The sequence below is a fragment of the Epinephelus lanceolatus genome, chromosome 9 (genome assembly GCF_041903045.1).
Source record: "Epinephelus lanceolatus isolate andai-2023 chromosome 9, ASM4190304v1, whole genome shotgun sequence".
In the NCBI taxonomy this organism is placed as follows: Eukaryota; Metazoa; Chordata; class Actinopteri; order Perciformes; family Serranidae; genus Epinephelus; species Epinephelus lanceolatus.
The window spans coordinates 45,848,457-45,875,724 of NC_135742.1; the positions used below are offsets into that span (position 1 = coordinate 45,848,457).

Sequence of the window (27,268 nt, forward strand, 5' to 3'; positions counted from 1 at the left end):
ATAATAATAATAATATTTTGGCAGTATATATGTGTAGCCGTCTTGCTACGTTTGTGAGTTTCCCCAGCACATCAATCAATCAATCAATTTTATTTATAAAGCCCAATATCACAATTTGCCTCACAGGGCTTTACAGCATACGACATCCCTCTGTCCTTAGGACCCTCGCAGCGGATAAGGAAAAACTCCCCCCTAAAAAACCTTTAACGGGGGAAAAAAAATGGTAGAAACCTCAGGAAGAGCAACTGAGGAGGGATCCCTCTTCCAGGACGGACAGACATGCAATAGATGTCGTACAGAACAGATCAACATGATAAATTAACAGTAATCTGATGACACAATGAGACAGAAAGAGAGACAGAGAAAGAGACAGAGACAGAGATGCAGGACAGATGGTAATGACAGTAGCTTACAACAACATTAATGAAAGTAATAATATTATAGTTATAATTCTGGCTATTGTGGTATAATATGTTGAAAGTATATATTAATATCTGATAGTATACATATGTGACAATAATCATGTGTATAATAACAATAGAAGTATGACTAATGATAACAGCAGCAGCAGGAGGCATCTGGCAGGACCACGGCAGCAGCACAACCACACACGTCACACTATCCAGGCACCGCTACAATATGAGTTAACCTTCGAGACAGTGGAGCACAAAGGCTCCGGATAGACACACAGATCCTCCGATAGTTTTACAGACTTTCATTCGGGCTGTCTGCTCCGAACAGCAATCATTATTTTAAACAATAATCACGTGCCCGCAGCTGCCCGGCTCCCGCAGCACATGCTCTTCCGTAGGCTACAATTTTTAAATTTTTTTTTAAAAGATATTTTTAGGGCATTTTTTGCCTTTAATAAACAGGACAGGTAAGTTTGAAAGCGGGGGAGAGAGAGAGGGGGGATGACATGCAGCAAAGGGCCACAGGCTGGACTCGAACCCAGGCCGCTGCGGCAGTAGCCTTGTACATGGGGCGCCTGCTCTACCACCAAGCCACCAACGCTCCCGTAGGCTATGTTTTAAACTGATACAACACAGAGGCAGAGGTTTCCTTTGTGTGGAAGCAGACGTCTGACCAGGCCCAGCACACTACTGCATAAAGGGGAGAAAGAGCAGTCAAAATAATCAGCAGCAGCTGTCCCAATCAATTCACCTGCCTCTACTCTCCTGAGCCATCCCCCACACCTCTGTCTCTCTCTCCTGCAGCCGACTGCTAACCAGATAGATAGATAGATCAGGGTTGCCGACTTTTCAAAAAACCTTGGAGTGAGATTTAGCGGGGCCGACCACAATTTCGTTGTTTAAGCCGACACATAAAATTTTCGTTTTTTGTTCGATTTGGTAGATGCGATCGTGATCCCCTGCACCCTAACAGATTTTTTGGGGCGTCTGCTGGAGATGGATAGGGCCTAATACCTTACATACAAATACCATACAGAGAGAGACAATGGTGGTACAGTGGGGGTCTTGGGGTCCTTGCCTAGAAAATTTTTGATGTGGTACTGTAGATGTGATTTCCTGCATTCTGGTGGATTTAGGGGTAGCATTCTGGAGATGGGCAATACCTACATTCATTCAAAGCCACCCTGCCTCGCAGGGCCTTCACAAGTGAACCTGCATTCAGCTCAGAGTGACTGAACTAGTGAAAACCAGAAACTAGGACTTTCCTATGCGGCATATAGCCTATTACTTTATAGACACAAGACCCATTTTGGATTTAAAGCAAAATTCATGGTTGAAATGGTTGAATATATTATAAATTATCTAACTAAAATATTATTTTGGGAATAATAATATATTTTGTGTATTATTGTAGTCTAAAGAGCATTTCATGATACATTTCTAGACTATGCAAGTCTAAGAGTGCCTAGACCTAGGCCATTTCATTTCATTTTTGACATTTACAGAGCTCTCCAAATGCCTTTTGACATAGCTGTGGAAATTAATCGCAAAGTCACTTTTATGCTATAGATATTTTTTCTCAGACAGTTATATTCTCTTCTCACCTGTGAAGACCCTGCATGATCATCCTTGCTGGCCTCTGGTCCACTGTCTCTTCCCTGACACTGCACTTTCTATTGTGGCAATAAAGATTAAAAAAAATATGTGCAAAGCAATAGTGAGCACAAGTTCTTATTAAGGAGGAGCTGTTTTTTTCCTAGCATGAAACTAGCTAGCAAGCGATTAAATATAGGCAACAATAACATTAGTATTCTTGTTAACTAGCTTAAAGCTATAGTGCGTAACTTCTACAGGTCCATAAATGTCCGTTTCACCCAAGCCACTACTAGAGGAGATGACACAATGCTGATTAAGCCGATTGGGTCCTCTAACATCTCGCGGTATTTTTCAATATATATCATTTTTAGTTTGCGTGTCGACCAGCGACATTCCCGTGCTGGCGCACAGGAAATGCTTCCTCACAACAAGAAGGAAGGGGGAGGAAGAGCGGAGAGTGTCACAGCAAGAGGTAGAGCGCAGGTAGAAAGAGAAAGCAACATGGTGGAGAACCCAAAGAAGCGGCCGAGACACGGTTCAGAAGTGGATCCTACCACAAAGAAAAAGCCTGGACGTTTGGCTGAAGGTCTGTTAGCAAAGAAGGAAAGTGACCGACGGAGAAGGCAAACAAGGATTTGTATTGGCGTTGCTTTTTCTCGGTGGAGAGCCCTGAAAGAAGAAACTGAGCTGAGGGCAGACACGGATGTTGCCTTGCTGCTGTTGGATAAGTAAGTGACTTGGTTTATAATTATATTATGAGTAGTATGTGTTGCTGTTACATGTACTGGACCTAGTACATTATTATTTTCTTGGAAATGGTGCTATGAACGTAATGTAATGTTAGCAGCCTGGTGTTCGCCACGTTATGTAGCATTGTGTACACGGTGTGAAGCGAGTGTTACTCTGTGTACACGGTGTGTGGCGAGTGTTACTCTGTGTACACGGTGTGTGGCGACTGGCGAGTGTTACTCTGTGTACGATGTGTGGCAAGTGTAACTCTGTGTACATGGAAGTGCCGCCAGCTTATTAGTTGTAATAACGCATTATCCGCTGGGAGGCGACAGAAGTTACACACTATAGCTTTAACTTGATATATCGGCATCTATTAGTCATCATTTAGCAAACATTATCTACATGAAACAGCATTACTCAACTTACATGGATTGTTTGGAAGAAACTGTGCAAGGTTTTTTGCTTCTTGCTGGCTGGTTTGCTGAACATAGCTAACACACAGCAGCGCTGCCCAGCAGCACACATCTCGTCTGAGTGATTGATTCAGATCACAACACGACAGCGTAGCCGGCTGACTGTGACACTAGAGCTGCCCAATCAAAGCACAAATATGGATTGCACACCAATTATAGAGTAGTTTTCCACAGAAACATTTGGCTGCGCTCCATTTCACTCAACTGGTACGCCGGTCAGACGGAGTCTGCCCCTCTCCTCTCCTCTCCTCTCCCCTCTCTGAAGTCTGGCTGCAAACTTCAACTCCGCCCACCCGGCACGCCAATTGTTTGAAATGAATTTAAAATACTCATCTGCCAGCCTTTTTTCCAGCGTTCGTCGCTGGCGTGAGAATTGGTTGGGCAGAGTGAGACCGTGAGATGGAAGGTGAATGCATGTGTCACATGCCAGATGCGTGAGAATTAGCAACCCTGAGATAGATAGATAAATACTTTATTGATCCCGAAGAAAATTCACTTTGCAGCTGCTCCATAACACACACATTCCAATGAAAATAATACTTAAAATATAAAAGGAAGATAAAATACAAGAATAATAAAAGTGTAGGCATAAAAAAAATATATATACTATGTATTGTAAAGTGGCAGAAGTGGCTTAAAGTGGCTAAAAATTAGTCAGTTGGGATAAAAAGTTAGTTAGTGTAGGTGCTGTTGTACAGTCTGACTGCTCTGGGGACAAAGGATTTTCTCAGTCTGTCTGTGGAGCAGTTCAGTGACCACAGTCTGCCACTGAACGTGCTCCTTTGAGAGCTGATGGCAGTGTGCACCATGCCCCTCTCCACATATGTATATATTAATATATGAGAGTATATGATTGTGACAATGATAATCATATGTGTATAATAATAGTAGAAGTATTACTACTAATAAATAGCAGTAGTAGTAGTAGTAGGCATCAGGCAGGACCATGGCAGCAGCACAACCACGACCCACGATCCAGGCGTAGCCGCAATTTCAGGGAACCTGTGAGACAGTAGAGCACAAAGGCTCCGGAGAAGAAGCCGAGTTAGTGACATGCAGTAATAAGAGTGAATGTTAGCAAATGAAGAATAACCAACTTTTCAGAAACTGAGAGCGAGAGAGAGACAGAAAAGCAGAGAAGGGGCTCAGTGTATCATAGGAGGTTCCCTGGCAGACTAGGCCTATATCAGCCTAACTAGGGGCTGGTCCAAGGCAAGCCTGAGCCAGCCCTAACTATAAGCTTTATCAAAAAAGTAAAGTCTTAAGTCTAAGTAAGTAAGTAAGTAAGTAAGTAAATAGATCTTTATTAATATAGCACCTTTCACAGCTCGAAGTCACAAAATGCTTCACAATGAATATACAAACAGTTAAATAAATAGAAAACACAGCAAGTACAAACAGCAAAAAATACAGCAAAAAATACAGTGCAACCGAAACACAATCTATATATAGTCTATATAATTCCTTACAATTGTCCAAACGCCTGCCTAAAAAGGTGAGTCTTCAATTGTATCTTAAAAATGTGGACAGAGGCTAAAGATCTCAGGTCCAAGGGCAAGGAGTTCCAAAGCTTTGGGACCACGGATTAAAAAGCTCGGTCACCTCGAGTTTTCAGCCTTGTCCAAGGCACAACCAGGAGCCCCTGTTTAGAAGACCTCAGTGACTGGTTGGAGATGTAAGGGTTGAGGAGCTCGCAAATGTAAGTGGGGGCTGCTTTGTGGTGGGCATTGTATGTCAGGACCAGGACCTTGAATTGGAATCTAGAGTGAAAAGGAAGCCAGTGCAGGGATGCCAGGATGGGGGTGATATGGCAAGACTTATGTGACCGAGTGAGCAACCTGATAGCGGCATTTTGGACAAGTTGTAAACGGTCCAGAGATGTTTTATTGATGCAGGTGAACAGTGAATTGCAGTAGTCAAGCCAGGATGAAATAATTGCATGGATGGCCATTTCCAGTTCTGAGTGTGAGACAGTGGACCTGAGTTTTGCAAGGTTTCTGAGGTGGAAGAAGCATGAGCGGGACAGAGAATTAACATACGGATTACTGTTAATTTATTATGCTGATCTGTTCCGTACGACATCTATTGCACGTCTGTCCGTCCTGGAAGAGGGATCCCTCCTCAGTTGCTCTTCCTGAGGTTTCTACCATTTTTTTCCCCTGTTAAAGGGTTTTTTTGGGGGGAATTTTTCCTTATCCGCTGTGAGGGTCCTAAGGACAGAGGGATGTTGTATGCTGTAAAGCCGTGTGAGGCAAATTGTGATTTGTGATATTGGGCTTTATAAATAAAACTGATTGATTGATTGAATTGAGCATGTTTTGGTCAAAAATTACCCCAAGGTTCCTGAGGTCAGACCTGATGTTACGTGCCAATGACCCCATGTGGTTGACCACCTCAGAGACCATAGAGTCATCCGCAGTAATAAGAACTTCAATCTTGTCTGTGTTTAGTTGGAGGAAGTTGTTTGCCATTCAGTTCTTGATAGCAGACAGACATTCATGGAGTATGTTGATTTTGTCTATGTTATCTGGTTTAAATGGCAGGTATAGTTGGATGTCATCTGCATAACAATGATAGGAAACGCCTTTGAAATTACTGATGATACGGCCAAGTGGAAGCATATATAGGAATCAGACACAAAAGGAGTAACAGCTGAGGTAGGAGGCGAACCACTTCAAGGCACTCCCAGAGACACCCACCCACTCACTGAGCCTGTCGAGCATGATATGGTGGTCTACAGTATCGAATGCTGCACTCAGGTGTAATAACACCAGTACAGAGCATTTGCCTGCGTCAGCAGCCATCATGATGTCATTAGACACTCTGAGGAGGGCTGTTTCTGTGGAGTGCTGCTGCCAGAAACCAGACTGGAATTTATCTAACAGGCCTTGGTTGGTCAAGAAGGAAATAAGTTGGTTTGCTACTACTTTCTCAAGGAGCTTAGATATAAATGGCAGTTTGGAGATGGGTCTGTAATTTTTGGGTACGGAGGGGTCTAAGCTTGGTTTTTTGAGAAGTGGCTGCACAGTAGTCTGTTTGAAAAATGATGGGACACAGCCTGATTTCAGGGAGGTGTTAATAATGGAGACCAAGCTAGGGCCCACAGAGCTAAAAACCTCTTTCAGCAATGATGTTGGTAAGATGTCTAGTGGACTGGAGGAGGATTTCATGGCGCTCACTAGCTCAGTCAGATCCTGCAGAGTGATAGAGGAGAAACTACTGAGAGAAGCCAGCCTGGGTGGACAGGTTGGAGGGGAGGCAGCAGAGGGGGTGATACTAGCCCTAACAGCAACAACCTTATTCACACAAAAAAAAAATATTATAAAAAATTATTACAATCCTTGGAAGAAACAGGGACTGAGGGGAGTGGAGGACTGATAATGTTATTAATAGTCTGGAATAAAACTCTGGGGTTTCGCCTGCTGGAAGTGATCAGGTTAGCAAAATAAGTAGCCCTTGTGTTCTTAATCAGCGCATTGAGTTCTGTTAACAGATCTTTAAGTGCATAATTATCTTCCCTGCTCTCTCACAGCAGTAGGTGTGTTTCCTGAGTGAAGTGTCTTTCATCCTGAACATTCAGACAGGGCTTGGGGCAGGGGAGAAAGTACTTTACTTCTTTACCCTGATAAATGTACTGATACCACCCTTTAAAAAATTATGCACTGAAAATGTTACTTAAGTAAAATTATGTAACTATAATCAGGAAAATGTACTTAAATAATTAAAAATACTGTAGTGAGAAAAATATTCCCTTACATTAAAAGACTCTTATTTTCTTTTTCACTCTTTTGTAATGATAAAATTATGTTATTTAAGTAGCTCAAAAAAGGGGGGCAGCAGTGAGCCGATTAATTTAATAGGTGTTGCACCTAAGCTTCCAGTGTTGTGGGTATAGAAAGTGAGATGCTGGCTCGCACTGATGAAATCAGTATCAGCTGTGCAGGTGCGTGTCCTTTGTGTGTCTCCTGCACAGAAAATCAGGTCGGAAAAAAGTTGCTTGCATCAGTGCACGGATGACCACAGAGACACCATTGGTATGTATATGTGAATATGTTTGACACTAGCACAAATAATAAGGATTTACAACTTACCACAAATTAAGTAGTCATGTAGCGTGCCAGCCATAGTGTTATGCAGGCGGCAGGACCTGCCTTTCGTGTAGTTTCACTCATTTATTCATTCATTCATTCATTCATTCATTCATCCATTCATTCATTCATTCATTACTCTAGTTTGATTTGTAAGATGACGCTGTGTGCAGATTCAGGAATTTCATTTCATCCACATAATTTAGTAATGCAGTAAAGCATCGATTTCTGAGTTGATTATACAGCCTGGTCTCAACAAATGGCGTATGGATAACATGCAGTTTTTTAAGTAATTTTGCGTGTTTAGTAAACATTTTAAGATTTTCGTGTGTCATTTAACGTCGTTTATTCCCCATAGATTTACATTGCAACCCAATACACATAGTGTGACAGTTAAATTTCTGTCTGTGAAAACAAAAAAAATAGCTGACATTCTCATTGGAAAACGGAAAATATTGTAATGAAATGTGGGTTCAACCAAGGCGGTGAACTTAGAGTCACCAAGTCAGAGCCATCCCATAATCACCCAGAGAAGAGCAGTTACAACAACAACAATAATCTTTATTAGTACAGTAGAAAAACACAGTTCATAAAAGGGATGGAGGGCGAATTGCAATCAGGGGGTTTCGCACTGCCAGGGTTCTGGAAAGGAATCCCACTATTACCCACTACAATAAATCGCTACAAGCTTAAGGCACACTACAAACACAGCATGCTACCACCCTCTACTGGAGGCACTGCAATTACACACTTGCTTGACCACACAGCTCGTATTGCACTGCAACCATAGACTATAGGAAAAAGGACTGCAACTCACGTGACATCACCCCCCCGCTACACTATGCAGGTAAGTACCCCCCGACCGAGCTCCCACCCTCACCATCCGGTATGTTAAAATACACAATTATACACACACAAATAAAAGGGATAATTATACTCAACTCGCTGCTCCGCCTTTAATGAAAAAACCCAGAGTCTCTCTCTCAACAATCACACACACCTGTTCACACTCACACTAGGGTTGGGCAATAATACGGTAAGGTATCCCGCGGTATCTAAAAATAGCAACAGTATCAGTTTCATTACTGTCATTAAAAAAGTCTGCCATGCATATAGGCCTATAGGGGCCTGATATAATATTAAATATATTTTATTTAATGCCTAAATAATGACTATTTGTCCAGCACCTATTTTCAAGTTAATACTTTTTCAATTTAATACTATTACAATTTAAAACTAATAGTAGGCTATAATGTTTCTCTTAAAACTGCCCTTAACTGTTGTCGGGAGATGACATTTACATTTACATTACTCCAATTCTTTCCTCCTTACACTGGCTGCCAGTTCAATTCCGGGTCTATTTTAAGGTGCTGCTGTTAACTTTTAAGGCGCTACATGGCCAAGCCCCTGACTACATATATATATTCTCCAACTCTATAGCACCAATCGGACACTCAGATCCTCAGAACAGTTACTTCTGTCAGTCCCTCGCACTCACTTTGTGACTCGTGGTGATCGTGCTTTCCAGACTATAGCGCCTAAATTGTGGAATGCCCTCCCCTTTTCTTTGAGATCAACAGTGTCATATGACACATTTAGAAAACATCTTAAAACTTTTTATTCAGACAAGCTTTTAGTTAACTTATTCTACATTACTATGTGTTTTTATGACACATTATTGTTTGTTATAACTGTCTGTGATCTATCTGTCTCTATGATGTGATTGTTTTGTTGCTTGCGTCAAGTATTTTATGTTTTTGTTTTTATATGTTTTTATATGTTATTGTTTTGTAACTATCTGCTTGCCATGTTCTTTATTTTTATTGGAAAGCACTTTGTGACTTGGTTGTCTGTGAAAGGTGCTCAAATAAACTTTACTTACATTTGATAAAGTTTTTGGATGTGACGCCGTCACGTGACGGCTCGGACGTGAGAAAGAGAAGAAAAGATGACAAGCCACGCATCAAGCGAGTTGGTCCCCCCAAAAAAACACAACTTCACAACTTCTGCAAGCAGCAGCAGCAGGTCCAGTGGCCATCAGAGTGGAGGAGGAAGAAGCGCAACCCGAACCACTGAAAAACAGATGACTGTGGGCAGTCTCCTTCAAAGAAGAGCCAATGCGGTGGCAGGTCCGGTCGGCACCATACAGGAGCGAGCAGGAGCAGAGATAACTGCCTGTTGTCGCAAGCCTGTTAATCAGGGAGACGAAGACACCCTTCTCTGGTGGAGTGGAAATGTGATGGGGCCAGGCGTAGCCTGTTCTGACGGACAAAACAGTTCGGACTTGGAGAGGGTGAACTTTTCAAACTAAAGGTAGGTTCTAAAAATAAACCAACGAACAGTATTTCCCTTTGTGTTGTCAGGATAGGATTATATATGCCCTTATTCAGTCATGCCCTGTTATTTATTGTACTGTTTTTCTTATTTGATGAGCCCTAGAACTGTAATGTATAGCACACATTATCGTTACTGCCTTTGTTATTTATTGTTACTTTTTTGGAAGTGGACTGTAGCCCACAGACAATTTGTTGTTATTTCATTCTGTTTGGTTGACTGCTGCATTTGCACTTTTTAAAATATTTCTTAATAAAAGTTGTTAATGTTGTACATGTTTTGTTGTTATTTTTCAGTATTCTTAGGCCTGTATAATGTTTGTTATTATGTTTCTGAACGGTATAGGCGCAAGCCGACATTTTGGCGACTCCCTCTGAGCCCTTCAAAGTGATTTTTAATTAGTCACGGTAGTATCGTATACCCCGGAAAAATGTGGGGAAGGTTTAACGGTAACAAAATTTGGATACCGCCCAACTCTAACTCACACACCTGTTCCCAGTCCGATCAGCCCCAGCAGCCCACACCCCCTTCAGTCACATCACCCCCCCCACCCCCTGACTCGTCCTCGAGTCTATGAAGACATCTGATAGTCCTGTGACCAAGCAGGTAGCCTCCGCTGTCACTGTGGACGTCCCTCATCCAACACTCTCCAGACTCTCTTGCCTCGAGCTGGCTGCAGGCACCACCCCTCCAGAAGATTGAGGTAAGGCTGACGGACCATCAGTAGAGGCAGGGACTTGGTTTTGCTGGAGGGCTCCCTCGCCACCTGCAGCACCCTCCCCATTGATGCTGCCAGCAACCTGGCTTACTGGTGATGCTCTCTCTCCCGCAGACCCAGAGGCGCCCACGTTTGGTCGGTGGTGGTGGCCTGGTGTCTCCGAACTGCCTCTACCACAGATGACAATCTGTCTTTCAACTCTGACACATAATCATCCACTGAAGTGAAAGACTCTTGGTTACCAACATTCAACATGACATCAACAGGTAACACAACTTCTTGTCCAAACAACACCCGATACGGAGTAAAAGAGGTGCTGGCATGGACACTATTACGATAGGCCAGCATTACTTAGGGCAAGAGGGCATCCCAGTTTAACTAATTGTCTTCAACAAAAAGAGACAGCATAGATGGAAGAGTATGGTTAAAATGCTCAATCTGGGGATGATAAGGTGACGTACGGGACTTATGAATATGCAAGAGTCTACAAAGCTCTTGTCCTGTACGACATCTAATGCACGTCTGTCCGTCCTGGAAGAGGGATCCCTCCTCAGTTGCTCTTCCTGAGGTTTCTACCGTTTTTTTTGGGGAGTTTTTCCTTAACCACTGCGAGGGTCATAAGGACAGAGGGATGTCGTATGCTGTAAAGCCCTGTGAGGCAAATTTTGATTTGTGATATTAGGCGTTATAAATAAAATTGAATTGAATTGAAATAAAGTAGACTCAAAACTGCGCCCTTGATCTGAATGGATGCTGCGTGGTGCCCCGAAGCAACACACCCACTCCTCTGTCAGGACTCTGGCAATTGTGCCTGCCTTCTGGTTGGGAAGTGGAAATGCTTCAATTCACTTGGAAAAATAATCCCCAATAACCAGAATGTACTTGTTCCCACCAGGAGTCACTGGTAGGGGCCCAAGGATATCTAGCGCCACCTGTTCAAAAGGTCTGGACGTGGTGGAGGGCTGTAAAGGGGCACAAGGCTGCCTGCCTGAACTCTTACGGGAGGCGCAGTCTACACATTCATGGACCCACAGCTTCACATCTGCAAACCAGCCAGGCCAGTAGAAATGATCCTTGACATTCCCCTGTAACTTCTGCACACCCAAATGGCCCCTTGTAGAGACACTATGCAGCTGTTATAAAACACTGGACACCATTGACCAGGACAACACTGTCTGTACTTGGGATACAGCAACAGTGTGGACAGGGGGAATCCCCACCAACCTTGAACCATGCACCTGAAGTTGGGTCCAGACTGGAGCATACTTCTGCAGCTCCGGGGCTTTGGAGATGTGACTATCACCCAGCTCATCATCATCCCTCTGCACTTGGGACAACTCATCTAACTCTTCATCCTGACCAGACACCACTGTCGCCAGCGTCTCTTGTACGACACACACTTTTGGGGTGACCACCTCTGTCTCTCCTTGAGATGGAGTCTGAACTGGCTGCAAGCTGTTCCACCCTCCAAGCCCCGAAAGTCATGCAGCCACCGCAAGGAGTTATGATCAGTTCGTAACACAAATTCTCTCCCCAACAGGTAATGTTTAAAGTGTTTTGTGAAAGTAACCATACTCAGTAGTTCTTTTTTTGTTGTGGCATATTTATGTTCCTGTTTCATCAGAGCCCGACTAGCATACGCAACAACACGCTCTAGGCCCCCTTCTTCTTGCGAAAGCACCGTCCTGATCCCCACATCACTAGCATCTGTATCCAAAATAAAAGGTTTATTAGGATCAGGATATGCGAGCACTGGGGCTGTAATTAGGTTCGCCTTGAGTTGATCAAAAGCCCTCTGACAATGATCAGTCCACTGAAACCACCTCCCCTTTTCAACCAGCTGGTGCAAAGGCCGGGCAATGTCAGCAAAACCTTTGACGAAGCGCCTATAATACAAGGCCAGCCCTACAAAGCTCTGCACCTCTGTCTGACTTTTAGGGACCGGCCAGGCTCTTACTGCCTCCACTTTAGCAGGATCTGGCATCACCTCTTCAGCTGAAATAACATGACCAAGATAATGGACTTGGGTGGAAAACAGGTTGCACTTGGAGGGTTTAACTTTGAGATTAGCTTGCCGAAGCTTCCCGAGCACACCATCCAAACATGTCAGGTGGTTCTGAAAGCTTCGGCCAAAAACAATGATGTCATCCAAGTAGACTAAACAAGTGGTCCACTGCAAATCTGCAAGAATCAAGTCCATTAAATGCTGAAATGTCCTGGGCGCGTTACAAAGACCAAAACTCAAAACATTGCACTCGAACAGCCCCTGGCGTCTTGTAAATACAGTTTTGTGGTGATCTGCAGGATCTACTTCCACCTGATAATAGCCGCTTGCTACATCGAGAGTAGAAAATCAGCAAGCGTGACTAAGGCTATCAAGGGCATCGTCTATCCTTGGCAGCAGGTAAGCATCCTTCTTAGTGACGCCATTGAGTCCTCTATAATCAACACAGAACCGAAGCCCGCCGTGTTTTTTTTTTTTTTCACCAATACCACCGGCGCTGCCCAGGAGCTACATGAGGGGCTAATTATGCCATCAGCTAGCAGCAGGTGGAACGGACGCGTTTCAGCTCATAGCCCTCCTCAGCGTTAAATGGTAAATACAATACAATACAATACAATATAAAAAATATAATTACAAAGTTTCTTATATATTTTTTATATTATATATATATATATTTGGGTCTATCTTTTGATATTGTATTGTATTTTGTGCTTCAAGATTTTCTATTCTTTTTTGTTATTATATTTAGACTATTCAATCAATCAATTTTATTTATAAAGCCCAATATCACAAATCACAATTTGCCTCACAGGGCTTTACAGCATACGACATCCCTCTGTCCTTATTCGATGTATCACTGAGGTTGCATTTATGAATGATCCATATTTGTATTGTTTTTAATGTTAATCTGAACCAGCTGGTTTCTGTTAAAAAGGACCTTAAACTTGTGACCTTAACAACTCTGAAACTAAGATCTCACGTGACCCCTACGACTCTGGGTTCCCACCCACACAGGGTTTATAGCCTGCACCTTTGTACCAGTCATTTAGAACGTAAGAAGCTTCTTGGATGAGAGGCGAAACATCTTCAAGAAACGCAAGCAAGTCCAGTTGCCTAAGCTATTAGCACTTACAATTACCATAACCTGGATGACTGAGAATCTTCACTGACAAATTAAAAAGGACACAGGCTCACAAACCATTTAACGTCGAGGACGGCTATGAGCTGAAACGCGTCCATTCGACTGCTGCTGTGCAATCCACTATATTAAAAAGTATTATACTTTTTAGTGAGTGCTGTCGGGTTTTTCTGCTTTGCTGTAATATTTTGGACCGGCATTCAATTACACTTTGAGACTTTTGAGTGAGCACACCAAGTTTGCTGAAGACTTATCTCCATACTAGCCAGCCAGCCGTGACCTCCCCAAGATGGCGGCGACATTGACGCATTGCTGAAACGGGCTGAAGCCATCAACGAGGTATCTAATGTATATGATATCTATGCTATGGCAACCCAATCTCACAGAAATACGTGAAATGACCATGACCTCTTAACACCGCATTCCATGGTGGCGGCACGTAATGGGTTAAAATTACGTGCTGGTACCACGGAAACAATGCCAATGTAAAGTCAACTAGGATCCTTTGTTGTGGTGGACACACGAATTCCCTGTTTCAACAACGTCATGCAATGGGTGGTGGTTAATGTTGTAGTTATTATAGGATAAATTGTTCCCCTTACGTTAATAAAACGGCAAATATATTCCTCTTTTATAATTTCCCCTCAATAATAATAATGATAATTATGTGATAGTTCGGCTGTACTAGATATTTGATATATTCAGTAGATTTACTTTTTTACGACCCTATTTGACAACTCTACAACCAGAAGAACTACCATCCCAAAAACGCCATTTCTAGAGTACTAGCTAAAATATCTGATATTAAACAATATCCTTACTTTTTCTTAACATAGTTCATCTAGGTGCAGTGTAATTACTAGTTCGGCTTTACTAGATATTTGATATATTCAGTAGATATATCTTTTTATGACCCGATTTTGAACCCTACTTTGCAAATCAGAAGAACTACAACTGTGTTGCTGATATGTGTCAAGCTGCATATCCTAGGGAATTGTAGTTTATAAAAAATATTAGTGTTTTTCCTAGATTTGGAAGTTGTGAATACTGAATTGAGAGTACACTGTGGACTTCAAGGGGATGGTTAACACATTTGTGTAATCAGATTTTAAATATCTAATTTTAAAATGGGTGAAAATTAATTTTAACCATATTTTACCCATATCTGACAGCACCCCCAGTTGTTGACTACACTCACATGATAGTTGAGGTCAAGAGCTCTCTATAACAGTTGGTCCCATGTCTGTACCCCTTTTTGTTGCTGAATTATAAGCCTTCAAACATGCATTGAGGTCAAGGTTCAAAGGTCAGTATCTTAAAGCAGGAGCCATGTAGAATCTTAATAATCTCCAGGTTAAGACCTTCCCATTGATGTATTTGGTTTAGCTCTACGAAGTTTTGATTTTTTTCATTTTTTGGACACAAGCCATGCCAGGTCTAGTTTCAGAGAGCACTTTAAAGGCCCAGTGTATAAAATGATTTTTTTTTTTTTGTTTGTTTGCTTGTTTTTTCTTTTTAACTGTAAGTAGTTACTAAAACGAGTCATCCTCAGAGAATACAGTACTACCAACAATCTAGTACACTGCTAGAGTCTTGGAGGAAGGTCTAAAGTGCTTGGGTTACAGTTAGGGCTGATAAGACCAACCCATTCTCATTCACGCATAGGTTACCATTTACAGAACCCTGGAGATTTTTTGTATCTCTATGATTCTTGGTTTTGGGATTTTATGTCAGCATAACATACATTCAATCAGAATCTGTTTTATTAGCCAATGCAAGCATACAAAGAATGTGTCTTGGTGTTTGCTCCCAAAAACACGCAACATAGAGGAATAAAAATAGAAAAAGGAAACCAATGATAATAATAATGAAATAAGCAAAAATGATATTGACATTATAGCTGCGGCGCAGCAATGGTCAGGGGCCAGGCAATTTTAGGCAAATTTAGGCAATTCTGAGCAAGAAGAGGCAGAATAAGAAGATAATAAAGAAATTGCTATCACAATGTACATATTGCATCAGTTGAGGCTTGAATTCACAACCTCTGACACCAAGGAGCATCTTCTGTCTGACTGAGCTAATTAGGAATGAGTTGACGCAATGACACGGCGCCCCACCCCCGGAGATGACGACATGCTCCTTATTCCGCCATTTTGAACTTAGTGGCGCTGACCACTTCCACTGTACTACCGACTACCGCAACGTGTTCATTGTTTTTTGTCTAACGTTACTCTTATCTAAGATGCCTGGGAGATACTGCTGTGTAAAAAACTAGAGAGACAATGGGGTGCGTTTTTTGGTTTGACATGAAAACAGTCTATGTCTGCAGTGAGGCAGAGAACCTCAGCACAGCCCTGACATTTAGGAGGTTCACAGGCATTTTTGTCATGTTTCCTGCAGTTAACACACGTTCTCATTCATTCTGAGGCCCATTTACTGGTCTCAGCTTGTGTAAAATGCGTAAATGTCATCTATGCATTATTTATGAGGATTTACAGCTGATACAGCTGATTTCCTGATAGTAGCGATCATACACGGCAAGGGAGCAACTATCTTGATGTACATGATGCATCTTTGGCCGATCATGTCACCGCACATTAATCAATGTTAATAAAACATGAACCCCATAGTCACTTCAGTCACATGTGACAGGAATGTCACGTAGGAAAGAACATTCAAAACATGTACGATGCTGTCTAATGATTATGAAACAGTGTCAGTTGCATTACAACATTACTACACCCCATTAAAATCTGATTACAACACGTAAAAAGTGAAGCAGCCTTACCTTTGCCAGATCGCCAGATCTTAAACCCAGCCACAGCAGAACTGTTCATAGCTGTCAAGGGACTTAAGGCTTTTGAATTCTTGCATAGTGTAATAACTAATGCCAAAACCTAAATAGGTTACCAGCTGCATGTAAGTGCAGGGTGGCAGCGTGTCAAGGTCCCTGCACCAGTCGGCCGCAGGTAGCTCATATGGGTCTGTATCATTTATATCTTTACTCGTCTCCATATACCTTTTCTTAGCGGTTTCATTTAGTTTTTCCCTGTAGGAACAAATTGCTTTTGCCGCCGCCTTATGCATTTTTTCTTCTTTCTTGATTTACACGGCTCTTTCCTGCACCTGTAACGTTAGCTACTCGGTCTACGCACTTCTGTTGCCCATGGCAACCGATAGCTTGTAAGTTCAAAATGGTGCCGCCCGACAAACAGGTCACGTGACACCGTGGTACCATGATGTATGTCCTCATTCCTAATTAGCAAGTGACAACTCATCTGTGTCTTCACAAACTGACTAAGCCAGCCACCAGGATGACTGCAGCTGTCAAGGCAGATTTCAAACGGCTGTCATAAATTCAGTTATCAAGACAAAAATCTGGAAATACACATCTTGACAGCATGGAGATGTTGTTTATTTGTTTTTAACAATGATTGATTCACTCCATAAGTGAAAAACTGATGTGTAAAGATGCTCTATTCCCATTGACAGCAATGGTTCACAAGGACAGAATTCAAAATGCTGTCAAAAATTCAGTTTTTGATATAAAATTCTGATATTTGCCAAACATCATCTACCATGACTCCAAACTTTTGTTAATTTTTTTCATGAACATTGAAAACTTATTTAGAAAGAATTTGCAAGTATATGTTTATAGTAGTTTACAGACAAACATCTTGATGCACTGTAGGCTCAATTTTTGATAAATCAAAAATCTGTGAGGACAATTTGTGGAGGACAGTCTGAAGATGCTCTGTAGCAAGTTTGGTGTCAATTGAGCAAAAATTGTGGGAGGAGATAGGTTTAAGAAGTTTTACAGCTTTTGAAAATAATAGAGTGATGGACTTCATAATTTGCAATAGGTTTAAATGTAAAAAGTTTCTTCAGTATTGGGGCTACATTTTGGTGAAAGTTGCGAAGCTGTAGCACATACGGTCGATTTGTTGTGAATTTTCAAAGTTTTGAAATTTAGACGCTTGCTATAGCGCCACCATCAAGACTATTGACTTGTGTTTGCAGCTGAGCAAATCTGGCATAGGACTGGACCTTTCTGCAAACTTTGGTGATTTTTCGCGCATGGGAAGTAGGATTTCCTCAGAAGAAGAAGAAGAAGAAGAAGAAGAAATTATAGCTGCTGTGCAGCAATGGTCGGGGCCGGGCAATTTTAGGCAAAATTAGGCAATTCTGAGCAACAAGCAGAGTATAGGAAGATGAAAAAGGGTGCCATTCTGAGCATAAGAGACTATGCTCTATCTCACTGAGCTAATTAGCAAGAGACAACTCTGTGGTATATATGTTTAAAACTTCTTCTAGCTCATTATAGGAATTCTACACCTGCAATGATTAGTCAATAAATCAATAAGTCAAACACACATGTTGGTCTCAAAACAGCACAGACAAATTACTCTTTCTAAATCCCATACTGATGTTTCTTTTTTATAAATATGTTTGTTATTCTGTTCCCTGTAGCTTCAATAACATTGTTAAACACTGATGTCTGACCCAGCACTAAACCAGCAGCTCAGTGGTCTCTTTCTTAAGAAGTCATAATCCATTTTCATCATAAAACACTGAATGTGCGGTATATACGGAAGCCCTAAACGGTCATACATACATACATTTTATTTCCTCCATTTTCTCGTGATAACGAGACAATTTTACTCCATTTTCTTGTGATAACGAGATAATTAATTTGAGAGATAATGAATGAAACGTGATAGGCCTGAGATTTCCATCACACGTGACGTCATGCTGACTGACGTCTCCTTGAACACCAACGTTAAGCCTAGTTCTCTGCTTGTTTGTGTTTTGTTTTGTGTTTTGTGCAAGGAATTAATTAATGTTACAACAGCTGTTTGTCAGCTCACTTGATGGCTTCTAGTGAGGTTCGGGTTTTTTTTAAAGCAATAATAGGCTACTGACACACAATAAAACTTGCGTGCAGTGTGCATATCAGTCTGCTCCTCTCTCTCAGGAGAAACTGGACACAAATAACCAACCCGTGTGTATCGATACCTAACATCAATGGCGCCACCAGGGGTCCAGCTACCTATAACTCTGACCTGCTAATCTGACCATGCAGGTCTTCGGCGAGTTTTATCGTTTTAGTCCCATAATGTCGACTGCCCATTAATCCGACCATTTTAATGCCATTATTCCGACCGTCAGATTTCATACCCAGTAGTCCAACCGTCCATTAGTCCGATCACAACACTTCCAACATGAAGCAGTCTGTGCATTTCTCCCTCACTGCACCGGCACGGACTATGAGGACAGTCATCAATGGGAAATTACATCCATCTGCTATATGTGACGTACATGCCCTTATTTGGATAACACATCCTGGTATTTCCCCACACATAAAGCCTATTGACAGTGTATTACGCTCTGGCTGCAGATGTATAGTAAGCATGAATCCGTTCTTGCAGCACGTCTACAGAAAGTATTTTGTTAGAGGTGTCACAACGCTACTTTTACAGGTCACGGGAGGCACAGGTTCACAGTGCCAAGCCATTGCATAAAAATGAAAAGGACTCGTATGGTTAGTTTAACTCAACAATTTTAGTGTAATTAAATCAAACTCAAACTAACACGCGTCCGGCTCGGACGATTCACTCAATTAACACAGCGTGTCACGCCGATACAGAAAACAAATAACCTCCACTGTGCATTTACCGCTTGTTTATTAATTCCAGTCACGTTTTATGTGTGTGAGATCCTGTCCATGCACCTTGAATATCATAAGGCTATTTCATAACTAAAATGGTGGTGAAAATATTTAACTTTGCCAGACGGCATTTCTCTGAGCCATTCGTTAAGTAAGGGATAATGTATAATGAGCCGGTGAATACTGGGAAAATAACTCCCGACAGGAATAGAACCCCTATGCGCAGGGTTCTATTCCCCTGAAGGGAGTTATTTTCCCAGTATTCACCGGCTCATTATACATTATCCCACTTATTACACGGCTAATTATCAGTTAAATAAATAATGTTGTCTGCCTCTGCGAAGTGCATTAAAACCGACCGGATTCAACAACTTTTGGTGAAAGTTTTGTACTCACCCAAGCTTAGTGGACTGAACCGAGGCATAAAACTCCGTCAGTATAGTAGTAGTAGTAGTAGTAGTAGTAGTAGTAGTAGTACAGTACAGTATAGTACAGTAGCCCATTTTGTTGTCTTTTTTGTATTTATCTCATCTTTCTCCTCCTCTATCACTTGAAGCTCTTCAGGTGTCAGTTCCTTGTGCCGTTTTTCGCTTGATTTTTTTCTTTCCTTCAGCTTTTCTTTTCCTTCAGCAGCATCCCATTCCTCAAAATCCTTGTAGCTCCTCTCCAAATAAGTTAAAAGAAATGTTAAAATCAGCCACTTCTGTTTGTTTTTTCCCTCGGAAGTTGTTTGACAGCTGCAGTGTTGCAGGGCAGCGTCCCTAGCAACGCTGGGCTACATAGCAACTGTGTAATGACCGTTGCTACTAGCAACAGTAATGTCAGACCGCTGAATGCCGCGACTGACCAATCAGAATACAGCATTTAATAGAGCCGTGTAATAAAAGGAAATAATGTAGCCTATTTGCTGTGGAAATAAGGCTACATAATGTGGAATTATAGGTTAAACAATCTTTGCTTCCTTTAATTTAGTTTGGATAACAGTAGTAGCCTTATAGTAGCTGCAGCAGCAACAGTGTTAGTTGCCAACAGCTGTCTTGTTTTTATTTCTTTATTACCTCCGCCAAGGAGGTTATGTTTTCGCCGGCGTTGGTCTGTTCGTCTGTTTGTTTGTTTGTCTGCAAAATAACTCAAAAAGAAGAAAAGAACGGATTTTGATGAAATTTTCAGGAAAGGTTGATAATGGGACAAGGTACAGATGATAAAATTTTGGTGGTGATCGGTTGAAGCGAAGTGGATAAAATAATAAAATGGCGGGAAATCCGAGCTGCTTGGCAGGGGTCTGTGCTCTCTGAGTGCTTTTCGAGTTACAGATATGCGACGTTATTTGGCCATGGTGATCGCCGTTTGCTGTTGGTTTGCAGGACTTCTGTTTTTCTGCTGATGTTGTTTTTTTTAACTATGTACACTGTCTTGGTTCGTCATGTCAGAAGTAGTGAGTTTTGGAGTATAGACATTTGTTTGTTTTTGCATCTTCAACACCAAGGACAGAGCTTAAAGTGGTTTTGTTATAACTGCTGCCTGTAACAGGCTCGGGAACATCTTCAGCACCAAGGACAGTGCTCGGTAGTTCTTGTCTGCTTTTGTCATGTGGTGAATTCTACTGTTGGCCTCCTTATGGAAAAAATGTAATAAAATTTGCAGTCGCTAGAACTTCTTAATGTTTTATTTGTGTGTACCTTATGGCAGCCAGTCAGCAGCCTAGTGAGCGGCGATGTGCAATGCGCTATACAGCAGGAAAAAGTGGCAGCCCCCCCTACTTAAAACATCTTCCTGTGTGTGGGAAATACCAGGATGTGTTATCCAAATAAGGGCATGTACGTCACACATAGCAGATGGATGTGATTTCCGTCGATGAGATAAACGCAACTGTCCTCACAGTCCGTGCCGGCGCAGTGAGGGAGAAATGCACAGACTGCTCCATGTTGGAAGTGTTGTAGTCGGACTAACGGACGGTTGGACTACTGGGTATGAAATCTGATGGTCGGAATAATGGCATTAAAATGGTCGGATTAATGGGCAGTCGACATTATGGGACTAAAACGATAAAACTAGCCGTAGACCTGCATGGTCAGATTAGCGGGTCGGAGTTATGGTTAGCCGGACCCCCTGGTGGCGCCATTGACGTTGTATCGATACACACGGGGTGGTTATTTCTCTTTCTTCTCTTTTATTTATAAAGCCCAATATCACAAATCACAATTTGCCTCACAGGGCTTTACAGCATACGACATCCCTCTGTCCTTAAGACCCTCACAGCGGATAAGGAAAAACTCCCCAAAAAAAAACCCCTTTAACGGGGGAAAAAAACGGTAGAAACCTCAGGAAGAGCAACTGAGGAGGGATCCCTCTTCCAGGACGGACAGACGTGCAATAGATGTCGTACAGAACAGATCAGCATAATAAATTAACAGTAATCCATATGACACAATGAGACAGAGAGAGAGAGAGAGAGAGAGAGAGAGAGAGAGAGAGATGCAGGTAATGACAGTAGCTTACAACAACATTAATGAAAGTAATAATATTATAGTTATAGTTCTGGCTACTGTGGTACAATATGTTGAAAGTATGTATTAATATCTGACAGTATACTTGTGTGACAATAGTCATATGTGTATAATAACAGTAGAAGTATGACTAATGACTAATGATGGCAGCAGCAGCAGGAGGCATCTGGCAGGACCACGGCAGCAGCACAACCACATACGTCATGCTGTCCAGGCACCGCTGCGGTATGAGTTAATCTGAGAGACAGTGGAGCACAAAGGCTCCGGAGAAGAAGCCGAGTTAGTGACATCCAGAATGGCCGAGTTAGCAAGATGCAGAGAGAGAGAGAGAGAGAGAGAGAGAGAGAGAGAGAGAGAGATGCAGGTAATGACAGTAGCTTACAACAACATTAATGAAAGTAATAATATTATAGTTATAGTTCTGGCTACTGTGGTACAATATGTTGAAAGTATGTATTAATATCTGACAGTATACTTGTGTGACAATAGTCATGTGTATAATAACAGTAGAAGTATGACTAATGACTAATGATGGCAGCAGCAGCAGGAGGCATCTGGCAGGACCACGGCAGCAGCACAACCACATACATCATGCTGTCCAGGCACCGCTGCGGTATGAGTTAATCTGAGAGACAGTGGAGCACAAAGGCTCCGGAGAAGAAGCCGAGTTAGTGACATCCAGAATGGCCGAGTTAGCAAGATGCAGAGAGAGAGAGAGAGAGAGAGAGAGAGAGAGAGAGAGAGAGGGAGCCCGGTGTATTATAGGGGGTCCTCCGGCAGACTAGGCCTAAGTCAGCCTAACTAGGGGCTGGTACAGGGCAAGCCTGAGCCAGCCCTAACTATAAGCTTTATCAAAGAGGAAAGTCTTAAGTCTAGTCTTAAATGTGGAGACGGTGTCTGCCTCCCGGACCGTAACAGGAAGATGATTCCACAGGAGAGGAGCCTGATAGCTGAAGGCTCTGGCTCCTGATCTGCTTTTGGAGACTTTAGGGACCACGAGTAACCCTGCGTTCTCAGAGCGCAGTGTTCTGGTGGGATAATATGGCACTATGAGCTCTCTAAGATATGACGGAGCTTGACCATTTAGAGCTTTATAAGTTAACAGTAGGATTTTAAATTAAATTCTGGATTTTACAGGGAGCCAGTGCATAGAAGCTAAAACAGGAGAAATATGGTCTCGTTTCTTAGTTCCTGTTAGTACACGTGCTGCTGCATTCTGAATTAGCTGGAGAGTTTTTAAGGACTTACTAGAGCTACCTGATAATAGAGAGTTACAGTAATCCAGCCTTGAGGTAACAAAAGCGTGGACCAATTTTTCTGCATCTTTTCGGGTCAGGATAGGCCTAATTTTCGCAATATTACGCAGATGAAAAAATGCAGTCCGTGAGGTTTGCTTTAAATGAGAATTAAAAGACAAATCTTGATCAAATATTACTCCGAGGTTTCTTACGGTAGTGGTAGAGGCCAGAGCAATGCCATCTAGAGAAACTATGTCATCAGATAAAGAGTCTCTGAGTTGTTTGGGGCCAAGAACAATAACTTCAGTTTTGTCTGAATTTAACATCAGGAAATTGGTGCTCGTCCAATTTTTTATGTCTTTAAGGCAGTTATGGAGTTTAGTTAATTGATTACTTTCTTCTGGCTTCATCGATAAATACAACTGTGTATCATCCGCATAACAATGGAAATTTATAGAGTGATTTCTAATGATGTTACCTAAAGGAAGCATATATAGAGTAAATAGGATTGGTCCGAGCACAGAACCTTGCGGAACTCCAAAACAAACTTTGGTACGTAAGGATGATTCATTACGAACGTCAACAAATTGAAAACGATCAGATAAATAAGATTTAAACCAGCTTAGTGCTGAACCTTTTAGACCAATTAAGTGATCCAGTCTCTGCAGTAGAATTTGATGGTCAATTGTGTCAAACGCCGCACTAAGATCTAATAAAACAAGAACAGAGACGAGTCCTTTGTCTGAAGCAATCAGAAGGTCATTTGTAATTTTAACTAGAGCTGTCTCAGTGCTATGATGCACTCTAAATCCTGACTGAAATTCCTCAAATAAATTATTATCCTGGAGAAAATCACACAGCTGGTCTGCGACTACTTTCTCAAGGATCTTTGACATAAAGGGAAGATTAGATATTGGTCTATAGTTGGCTAACACCTCTGGATCCAGGGTGGGCTTTTTTAGGAGAGGTTTAATTACAGCTACCTTAAAAGACTGTGGCACATAGCCTGTTAATAAGGATATATTGATCATATCTAATATATGAGTGTTAACTAAAGGAAAGACCTCCTTAAGCCTAGTTGGGATGGGGTCTAAGAGACACGTTGATGATTTAGATGAAGAAATCACTGTGGTCAATTCTTGAAGAGAAATTGGGGAGAAGCAATCTAAATATATATTAGGTTCTACAGCTGTGTTTGAGGTTAGATAGGTAGGCCTACCATCTGAGGGCAGGAGGTCATGAATTTTGCCTCTAATAGTTAGAATTTTGTCATTAAAAAAGCTCATAAAATCATTACTGCTAAGGGCTAAAGGAATACAAGGCTCAATAGAGCTTTGACTCTCAGTCAGCCTGGCTACAGTGCTGAAAAGAAACCTGGGGTTGTTCTTGTTTTCTTCTATTAATGCTGAGTAATAGTTTGCTCTGGCATTGCGGAGGCCCCTCTTATAAGTTTTGAGACTGTCTGTCCAGATTAAACGAGATTCTTCCAGTTTGGTTAATCGCCAATTCCTTTCAAATTTTCGCGATATTTGTTTTAACCTACGGGTTTGAGAGTTATACCAAGGAGCAAACTTTCTTTGCTTTGTTAACTTCTTTTTAAGAGGAGCTACAGAGTCGAGCGTTGTTCGCAGCGAGCCTACGGCGCTATCAACAAAATGATCAATTTGGGAGAGGTTAAAGTCGGCACGGGAAACCTCTGTTACTGAAGGTATTGGTATTGAATTTAACGACGAAGTAATCTTTTCCTTAAATTTTGCGACAGCACTATCTGATAAACATCTAGTATAGTAACTGTTGCTGAGTGGCGTGTAATCGAGTAAAAAGAAATCAAAAGTAATCAGATAGTGATCTGATAGCAAGGGATTCTGTGGAAAGACTTTTAGGTTATCAATTTCAATTCCATACGTCAGAACTAGATCGAGGGTATGGTTAAAACAGTGAGTGGGTTCATGTACACCCTGACTGAAGCCAATGGAGTCTATTAATGAGATAAACGCGGTAGCCAGGGAGTCATTATCAACGTCGACATGAATGTTAAAATCACCTACAATAATAACTTTATCTGATTTAAGAACTAAACTGGATAAAAACTCTGAGAATTCAGATACAAATTCAGAATATGGGCCAGGAGCACGGTACACTATAACAAATAAAAGTGGCTGCGAGGTTTTCCAGGTCGGATGTAAAAGACTAAGAACGAGGCTTTCAAATGAATTATAATCTAGTTTAGGTTTAGGGCTGATTAACAGACTAGAGTTAAAAATGGCTGCAACTCCCCCTCCTCGGCCGCTGCCTCGAGGAATGTGGGTATTATTATGACTGGGAGGAGTGGACTCATTTAGACTAACATATTCATCTTGACACAGCCAGGTTTCAGTGAGACTGAGTAAATCAATATGATTATCTGATATTAATTCGTTTACTAACACTGCTTTAGACGATAGAGACCTGATATTTAACAGTCCGCATTTAATTCTCCTGTTTTGTCTTTCTGTCACAGAAGAGGTTTTAATTTTTATGAGGTTGTTATGCACAACTCCTCTTTGTTTAATTTGAGATTTAAATAATTTAGGTGGTCGGGGGACAGACACCGTTTGTATAAAACTATGAAAACTATGGCTGGGTACCTGAACTAGAAGCTCAGAGAGGCGTTTAGGACTGCAACTCTCTGTCCTGGTCTCAACTCTGGGTTGTCAGGGATTTAAATTACTAATAAAATTTGCCAGGTTCCTAGAAATGAGAGCAGCTCCATCCAAAGTGGGGTGAATGCCGTCTCTCCTAATAAGACCAGGTTTTCCCCAGAAAGTTTGCCAATTATTAACAAAACCCACATCGTTTGCTGGACACCACCTGGACAGCCAGCGGTTAAATGATGACATGCGGCTAAACATGTCATCACTGGTCAGATTTGGGAGGGGTCCAGAGAAAACTACGGAGTCCGACATCGTTATTTGTGTCCAGTTTCTCCTGAGTGAGAGGAGCAGACTGATATGCATGCTGCAAAACACAAAACAAAACACAAACAAGCAGAGAACTAGGCTTAACGTTGGTGTTCAAGGAGACGTCAGTCAGCATGACATGTCACTGTGATGGAAATCTCAGGCCTATCACGTTTCATTTATTATCTCTCCAATTAATTATCTCGTTTTCACAGGAAAACGGAGGAAAATAATCTCGTTATCACAAGAAAACGGAGGAAAATTATCTCGTTATCACGGGAAAATGGAGGAAAATTATCTCGTTATCATGGGAAAACGGAGGAATTATCTCGTTATCACGAGAAAACGGAGGAAATAAAATGTATGTATGTATGACCGTTTAGGGCTTCTGTAGGTATATGTAAAAGCCCATGTGAAAAATGTAATACACACACACACTAAAACAAAGCATATCACAACATAGAAGTTACATCATATAATTATGGCATGCCCTTCAAATTGTGGATGAGTGGCTGAAGTGAAGTAAGAAGAAAGAACAAGAAAGTAAGAATAACATTAACTGCTAGCAATTATGAACAAACTGGCCTGATCTAGTTTAAAGCTAAACATTATCCATGGTGACAAAGATGAAAACATTTTTTAAAATGTAAAAGTAGCTATTGGAGACTCTGCATATTGACTGATAGCTAAGCCAAATAAACAGGGAAAAGAGACAAGGGATAATAGGGAAAAGTGTTGATAAAGACTATTTGTCTCTCCACAAAACTGTCTGGATCATAATTATTTTAACTTTAGTAGTCTCTAATCCAGCATGATGCCTGAACATAGGACTTTCACATTAGAATGTCCATTCTGCCTTAGCTGAGGCTTGAACTCACACCTTCTGAGACTAAGGTCCGTCTTCTATCTCACTGAGCTAATTGGCAAGTGACAGTTCATGTGTGGCTTCACAAATTGACTAAGCCAAGCATCAGGGTGCCAGACAGTAGCCATCCATGCCATGGAAAAGCAAATTTCAAAGTTCCAAAGCTGTAGCACATATGGTTGATTTGTTATGAATTTTCAAAGTTTTGAAATTTAGAGGCTTGCTGTAGCGCCACCGTTAGGACTACTGTCTTGTGTTTCCAGTTGAGGACATCTGGCTTGAGACTGGACCTTTATGAAAAGTTTGGGTAGATTTCTCATATGGAAATGTTGCATGAGCTGAGGCTTGAACTCACAATCTTCAACACCAAAAACCATCCTCTATCTCACTGAGCTAATTGGCAAACGGAAATGTCGCATGTAGCTTCACAAATTGACTAAGCCAGTCACCTGTGTGCAAGACAGCAGCTGTTAGTGTGTAAAGGCAGATTTAAAACGGCTGTCAAAAATTCAGTTATTAAGACAAAAATCCGAAAATACACAAATTGCATCTAG

The 27,268-nt window shown here is 41.6% G+C and overlaps 1 protein-coding gene across 6 annotated transcripts in view; it reads left to right on the forward strand.

Annotated features, from left to right (window-relative positions):
- cacna1ba (calcium channel, voltage-dependent, N type, alpha 1B subunit, a) overlaps positions 1 to 27,268 on the forward strand; it is a 775,969-nt gene that overhangs the window by 729,573 nt on the left and 19,128 nt on the right. The gene's annotated exons all lie outside the window — the stretch shown is intronic.